The following is an 8,586-nucleotide window of genomic DNA, read 5'->3' as shown; positions in this document are numbered from 1 at the left end:
TCTTTGAAAATAAAAAAATACATCTTTGACAGATCGTGCGACATAATCAGTACAATTGATTCACTACTTCATAGAAGTGTGTTACAGGTGCCTATTCACATGAACCTGGTATTTCCTAATCTTCATCCAGAACAAAATGTCTGTATGGCTTAAGACGAAATGGTTTTCTTGAAAAATTACTAGTTATTCTTGTCTGTAGACAAATTGCATGTGATATTTGTAGACAATACATACCTGTTATACACATATATGAAATATGTAATGAACAAACTTGTCTCGGTGCAGTTTTAAGTACAATTTATTAGTAAAAAATAAAAATTGCATTTTAACAATGTAGTTGCAATAATCTAACTCCCAGCTTTTGACTGTCTCTCGGCGTTGCCAATTGAAACAAGATTTTTCATAAAAACGTGCCGTCCGGAATCAGGGCGACACTTTAAATGGTAATATTAGCAACATCAACCTTTTTCTGGCATTAATAACCACAAACAGATCATATATATATATATATATAAATAAATAAATAAATATATATATATATATATATATATATATATATATATATATATATATATATATATATATATATATATCACTAATGCGCAAATTAAAACAACGGGATATGGTGTGCTCGCATAATAATGATATTTATCCAAAATTTCAAACACCTAAACGGTAATATGAAAATGTGTAAGATTTTGCTATGGAAAAAGCCGAGTACTCCGAAGTCGAAAATATGATTTCCATTATCTCCGGAATCCTCCGCGAGATAAACAACCAATCGTAATACACCGACTTTCTCCGGAACCTCCGTCCGACGAATCGTCAATTCAAAAGTTCGGCTTTCAGTTTCATAACGGTTTTTGTATTAAAAAAAATGTTTTGAGTATTCTTCACAATTGACTCGACAATTGATGTCGATGATTACAGGTACTGTGTTTGTTAAGATTTATTAGATTGATTGAACTCGATTTTATATATGGAGACATATTTAGACATATGTGATACATAATTTTTTGACAAGGAGAACTCTGATCTGTACGAATGTACTCATAGAGCATTCAAGAAGAACTTGAAAACAATGCAAACTAGTATTTGTTATTTTAATGTGCAAATTATACTTGTCATTAGAAGTCTAACAATAAAATCGCATTACACAGTTTAACCATAAATTCCATATCGAAATATTCAGAAAATTATAATATAAAAGTTACTTATTAGACAAGAACAAATAAATGGCATTTTGTAAATATGGCAGAAACATGCAAAAAGGCATGCTTCCACGATACCAGCGCAATTATAATAAAAAAGTGAGATTGCGTATCTTTCTTCGATCGTCGGCTAAGCTGGATATTTCACGATGTTCGATGATAATGTTTACCCACATCGTCTTCCATAAAAGGGAGAGAATCCATCGGTTATTATATGATCTGCGTTTGTACCCTTGTAATGCATCAGATCTGAAACGATATTCACAATATGCAAAAAAATTGTTGCTACATATGCGTTGACTTTTGTATTACCGGTATGGCTGCGCATAAAAGTTGTTTATGTGTATGGTAACATGCCTTACTGCGAAATCATGTAATGAAACACAATAATATTTATCATTGACGTAGGTTATCATTGGTTTATAAAAAACGAATTGGGAGTTGTAATGTGGATAAATATAGCCAACAGGACGTAAGCTCGAGCTGTTACGTCTGACCGGTTTGCGCAGTGGTTGGTACACGCGATTCTCACCTAGGCGACCATGGTTCAATCCCCGTTCTTGGAAACAAATGAGTTTGGTTGGATGTCTCCACACAGAGCTGTTGGGAGCTTCCTCCGGGTACTCCGACCTCCCCCCACAACACAAGACCAAGCAAAAAATGGATTTATATCAGTAACAACAAAAAGAGGCTAGACTTTGTAGCTCTAATTTAAATTTCTTCCCATCTTTTGTGAGTCTGGAAAGTTACTTAGGTATGAGTGCTGGGACACACTCCGTGTCCACGCATAATGAAGCCTCAGGCGCGGAGGGACTTCATAAACTTCGGAATGCACAACGAGTTGTTTAAAAGTCCCGCATTAGAACGATAAACAAGAGCACCGCATTGCGGGTGCAGATCGCTCATCTATTTTCTTTTTTAAGGTGAAGGAACTCTCAATTTCAATCACAAAGGAGGGAGGGTGGAGTGAAGAGGGGTGTATAGTGTGGGGGTGTGGACATTTATAACATTATCTTCCAAAAATGCGAAAACAAAATGCAAAAAAAAAAATATTTTTTTGCGGGGGTGGGGGGGGGGGGGGGGGGGGGGGGGTTCGATGGTTGGACGGTATTTCAAAAATATAATAATAAAAATAAATATTTGTGTTTTTTAACCGTTTAAAAAAAAAATTGGGGGGTTGGGGTGGGGGGTGGTGGGTAAAGTGTGAGGGTGTGGTGGTCATTTGTGAGATGATCTTTAAAATAAATAGGGGGGGGGGGGGATTCGGGGGGGGGGCACGGGGGATGGTTTGGGTGGAGTCTATTGTGGTATGTCAGGTAAGAGTAGTTTTGTCAAAGTATCAATCAAATCTAATCATAAATAAAGAAGTTGTGGCAATTTTAGCAAAATTTAATTATTTACTTGAGAGTCAAGGTCATTCAAAGGTTAAGGTAAAATTCAACTTGCCAGGTACAGTAACCTCATGATATCATGAAAGTATTTGACGTTTGAAAGCAATAGCCTTGATACTTTTGAAGTAAAGTTGATCGAAACACAAAATATAACCATATATTCAAAGTTACTAAGCCAAAAAAGGGCCATAATTCCGTAAAAATGACAACCAGAGTTATGCAACTTGTCCTTTTACTGTACCCTTATGATAGTTTGCGAGTGTTCCAAGTATGAAAGCAATATCTATGATACTTTAGGGGTAAAGTGGACCAAAACACAAAACTTAACCAAATTTTCAATTTTCTAAGCATAAAGGGCCCATAATTCCGTCCAAATGCCAGTCAGAGTTACATAACTTTGCCTGCACAGCCCCCTTATGATAGTAAATAAGTGTTGCAAGTATGAAAGCAATAGCTTTAATACTGTAGGAATAAAGTGGACCTAAACACAAAACTTAACCAAATTTTCAATTTTCTAAGTATAAAAAGGGCACATAATTCTGTCAAAATGCCAGTCAGAGTTACATAACTTTGCCTGCACAGTCCCCTTATGATATTTAGTAAGTGTTGCAAGTATGAAAGCAATAGCTTTAATACTTAAGGAATAAAATGGACCTAAACACAAAACTTAACCAAAATTTAAGTATAAAAAGGGCACATAATTCTGTCAAAATGCACGCCAGAGTTATCTAACTTTGCCTGCCCAGTCCCCTCATGATAGTTAGTAAGTGTACCAAGTTTGAATGCAATAGTATTGATACTTTCTGAGAAAAGTGGACCTAAACGCAAAACTTAACCGGACGCCGACGCCAACGCCGACGCCAAGGTGATGACAATAGCGCATTTTTTTTTCAACTAAATAGCCCCAGTAAAAACAGAATTACCAGGTAGATTAAAGAACGAAAAGCAAAGAAATTTTGAACTGGACTCGAACCTCTGGAGTAAAATTCAAGCACTTTAACCACTCGACCGTGCTCATATAGGACGCAGTGTATTTTATACTTTATGTAAGCAATCCTCGTAATGTACAATATTCGTGTCTAACAGATATCACTATTACTGTTAAAGGGGCTTTTTCACGTTTGGGTAAATTGACAAAATTGAAAAAAAGTTGTTTCAGATTCGCAAATTTTTGTTTTAGTTATCCGATGTTTACATTTATCAATATAAAGCATTTAATGACAAACTTCAAAACATGCCAAAATCTGTGAAAAGGCCCCTTTGAAAGTGTTTTTTTTTTGTTTGTTTTGAATTAATTTAGTAAAGGCATTCAATAATATGGAAAAGTTACAATCGCATTTTATTTTTTGCGTGAGGAATAAGCACGTCCAAATTAACATTAAAGTTTCATATACAACACAGAGGACATTAAAGCTAAGTTTATTTTGTATTTGCTTTTTTCAGCTCAATCAAATTTGCCTGTAAAAAATGTCTGCTTAGCGGTATAAACCGTCCCACATTCCAACATAAATCCATCCTCTAAACTCATCAATCTTTATAAGCTTCTATTACCCTTATGTTCACGCACATTGATGTTTTACAAAGGACGTTCACTTGATTTTCAGTAGATGTATCAACTTAAAAGGCAATAGCTACTTATAGCTACATGGTATCATCTTGCAAACTAAATTCGACTCCATAGTTCAAGTGTATATACACGAAAGTACACAATGGGCATTCCATATCCAACTTACTAGTTATTAACAGTTCAAACGCAATATCACACATTGAACAGTTTAAAAAACGAAAATTGAATAACAAAGCTAAAACAATAACCCTCAATAATTATACACACCTCAATAATTATACACACCAATGAGATGTTTGATTGCAATCGTTCATTCCCTAATCCTTTTTTCCTAGTTTGGATCCGGCTTTGTACCCTATAAAGCCTCCTATGGCAAGTCCTGATACAAATGCCAAACTAGCTATTATTAAAATCACAGTACCACTTGCTTCCACCTCCAAACCATCCTTTCCTATTTCAATATCAATTATATCCGACATCTTTCATTCAGACGTTGTACCGTGACTCAAAGTGAAACTGCTGATGTTGTCGATGGAGGTATATTTACTCTAAAAAAGACAAGAGACCGTGCGCTCTTTTCCGTCAAGCGATAAAATCAAGGGAGATAATACTGTAAACAATAGTGATCAAATGCGCAAGTAAGATCAAGTCTTACTATACAAAGGTAAAGGCATGCTTTTATAGTCTGATTACTCACTATGATTCAATCGACTTTGACATTTACCCCCCGATCACTGGGATTTAAGTCGTCCGTTTACATATGGCGCACAAGGCAGCCACGGCACATTGACTTATTTCCCTCACAGGGACCTATATATACACCTGGGTGGAGAGAAACAGATGTGGGATAAATTTATTGCTCAAGGAAATTCCAATGGTCAGGGCGGGATTCGAACCCGGTACGCTCAAGTAGACACGCAGATGCGCTTTAGTGGGAAAGTAAAGTGGTGCTTATGTACATGCAGTAAGATGCATACGTGCGTGCATAAACGCCCCAAAATGCGTACTAAACTATGCGTGCATACGTTTAATAATCACGTTCGCATTTTAGCTGTTAATAATTAAGGTATATCCGTGAAGCTCGGGGACGAATGTAACAACGCTCATATCTTATGCGTACAATAAGACGCTCAAGTACGCAGAAATACGCAATGAAGTAAGCTTATGTTCGTATGACAATTAATCCTACACGTATAGATCTTCACGTGTACCCGAGAAGACTCTCAAGTGCGCATGTAAGACGCTCAAGTGTGCACTCCCGTCCGCACGCAAAAGAGACCCCCCTCCGCCCGTGTATCCTATTCCACACGACGCTACAAAATTAGAACTTTTAGAAACACGACACCCAAATGTAAATCAATCGATCTCTATATGTGAAGGTTTTCACACTTAAACTTGAGAAATTTTAAGAACGCCTTAACGACTTAACGCAGGGCACTTCGGCGTCATAAGTCTAGTTAAACCCTATTCATTTCTGTATGATTGCACACTTTGTGTCTTTGCGGGATTTGATTCTTTCAGAACGCTTTAAATTCGATGATCGATTTTGGTAAGAGGGAACCAGATCAAAAAATTCGTTCCAGAGCGTCTTAACGTCTGTCATTGAGCGTCTTTACGTCCGCATTTGAGCGCCATTGCGTCCGTAAGTGAGCTTTCAACATACGACTTTGAGCGTCTTCATGTCCGCGGCTGGCGTCAATTCGTCCGTATTTAAGCCTCTTCACATACGAATTTGGGCTTATTACATCCACAATCGATACTTATTACCCCCGTGCTTGGGCGTCTTTACATCTATGCTTATGTGTCCTTACGTCCGCCCTTGAGCGCCTAAACGTCAACGCTTGCGCGTCTTCACCTACACACATCGAGGTTGCGTCCCTTCTATGGCTTGAGCGTTTTTACGTACACACTCGGGTGTCTTTTCGCTCGGACTTGGACTGTTTTACGTTTCGCACTTGAGCGACTTTTCGTCCGCACTATATTGTTAATATGCCCATGCTCCATTAAATCCGCAATAGTGTTTTTATGTTCGCTCTATGGCCTCACAACGTCCGAACCAGAGCGTCTTTCAAAAGGAAAAGATGATCATTACCGTTTACGTCTGCCTTTGAAGGTCTTTACGTGCACACGTGAATGTCTTTACGTCCACACATGCTTGACTTAATGTCTGCACTTAAGGATAGTTTAATCCTTAATGCACGTGAGCATCATTTATAGTGCACGAGGAAGTGTATACAACAACACATTGAATTATTAAAGTGCATTTGAGTTTTTATGTTTGGAGGTGCTCGTCTTTACGTGCGAACGTCAGCGTCTTTGTGTGGAGTAGTGGATAATAATGAGACTAGTGTGCGACTCAAGCATTGAATAAAACATTGCCTCGTGTATGTCGGGAATCAACGAGCGAGTTGAGGCTCCTAGGCACCTATATATTATTTCAGATATATGGTCGCTTGTGTGTATCAGACCATCGAGCAATTCAAGTAATTATTACATCTATATGGACTCTTGTGTATCTGTATTTATACGAGACCATTTAATTTACTGCAAGGTCACGTTTTCTGTATGTCTTTTATCAACCAAGAACATACAAAATACGGTTTTATAAGTTTTTGAATTATTTAGAGCATTACGATTGTTGTTTGCAAAATTGTCTCCCTTGACGAGGTCATGGGGAGCGATAAGAGATCACGGTCTCGTGCCACATTCTGAGAGTTAAAGTCGAGTCAAAGTTCATGCACTGACTGTACATATCTAAGGGAAATAACTGACTTGTCTTACATTATTAAACTACTTGGAGTGTAGTTCTATCAAATTAAATTACTTTTTTCACCTAAAACATGTGCTTTTCAAATCATTTTAATGAAAACTAAATATATTTACTTAATTAATTTAATCAATTAATTATTACATCACACTATAAAACAAGCACAACTTACCGTGGGGTTCACCTTGGGGTCACTCTAATAATGCCTTTTGAGTCTTTTCGGTTTGTCTCTTTAAAAACTCGTGTTTCTTTTTCAGATACGAAATTCTTAGTCCTTTAAGTGCGTAACCGACAACTACGCCGAGTAAAAACGAAACACCAGCAAATACAGTCGCACTTTTCGATACAATAGGTACACTCTCCACTCTCACGCCTACGTCCACGCCTACTCTGGTCGCCATGTTTGTTTACCGTGTGGTTGATTAACGTCGCCATGTGGTTTTACCGGCCGGACTTGCACCTGCGTCAGTTGAGGCATTACTTTTATATTTTTCGGTCAAATATGACTGTGTACTGTTTTTTTCTCTGAGTTCTTTTATAAACTAGCTGGACTATCTAATAGTGTTGAATGATGTATATGTTCGTTTGATAATTGATTAGTTATGAAATGAACTCGATCTATGTGATCGTGAATGTAATGTTCGTGGGAAGAAATGATCTTTGAGTTATTGTTTATATAGTTATCGGGGTTATTCCGGATGTCCTCCATGTTATGTCTGCTGAATAATATTTTTTAATGCTTGGTAATACCTCGATCATTAGATTTTCATGTATGTTACGACCACAAGTGTACCCTTTATGCCATCGTAGATAGGCTCTCAAATGTGTAGTAATAAAGTGTTATAATCCACGGGCTTTCCAATGAGTTATGGTCGCCACTCCGCCGGGAAATTGACATATAAAATGTTGTTTAAACTAAATTTGATGCTTAAGTTGCTTCACTTAACATACCGGTATTACAAATATTCACCTTTATGTTTTTATGCACTGCCAGGTTTCTTCACAACCTTTCTATGCACGGAGTCCAAGCATAATTTTGACATTTAACATATAACATGTTACCTTGACAATTAATATAGACTGATACAGATAAAGGGCGCGACACGTTGCCTGTAATATGTTTAGTTATGGTCCAGCTTTTGCGCATGTGAAAGTGAGACGTAAGGAAAGTTATATGGCATAAAAAAGTTATTTTTCCTTTTACCTATATTTGTTTTGTATTTCACGTCAATGTGTTTCATTGCTCTTATCGCGTGCCAGTTCTCGTGCGTTAAACAGAAACCGAAGAGTTACGTCAAATTAATTGAAAAAGAAGTTCATTTATTTGTAGGATGCGGCGGACAAACATTTTTACCATGTAGAAAATGCTCCGTCTCTACCCTTGACTGAAACGATAATGGACGTGACCTTAATGGTTTCCAACAGAGTAAAATCACATCAATTCACATCATCGTCTTTTCAGGGTGCAGGATCACGTGACTTTGTTGGGTCCACAATTGAATGTTAATGGATGTAAACACACCGGTATGTGGTGATTTTCTTCAAATAACTTTTTAAAACTATTTTTCTAAAAAATTTCAATAAATGCATACAAGACAGTTTTATGCTGCTTATTGCAATTTGAAATACATCAGAATTAATTTATTAAAT

General features: G+C 37.1%; 1 long non-coding RNA gene across 1 annotated transcript; it reads right to left on the bottom strand.

Annotated features, from left to right (window-relative positions):
* Nucleotides 1-1,089: 1,089 nt before the first annotated feature.
* Nucleotides 1,090-7,642, bottom strand: LOC127873101 (uncharacterized). Its single transcript, XR_008045973.1, has 2 exons — nt 7,109-7,642; nt 1,090-1,460 (listed from the first exon to the last, which is right to left on the bottom strand). It is a non-coding gene; the product is annotated as an uncharacterized LOC127873101 (long non-coding RNA).
* Between the last annotated feature and the right edge of the window lie 944 nt (nt 7,643-8,586).

The sequence above is a fragment of the Dreissena polymorpha genome, chromosome 3 (genome assembly GCF_020536995.1).
Source record: "Dreissena polymorpha isolate Duluth1 chromosome 3, UMN_Dpol_1.0, whole genome shotgun sequence".
NCBI lineage: Eukaryota > Metazoa > Mollusca > Bivalvia > Myida > Dreissenidae > Dreissena > Dreissena polymorpha.
This window is presented reverse-complemented; position numbering and strand designations above follow the sequence as displayed.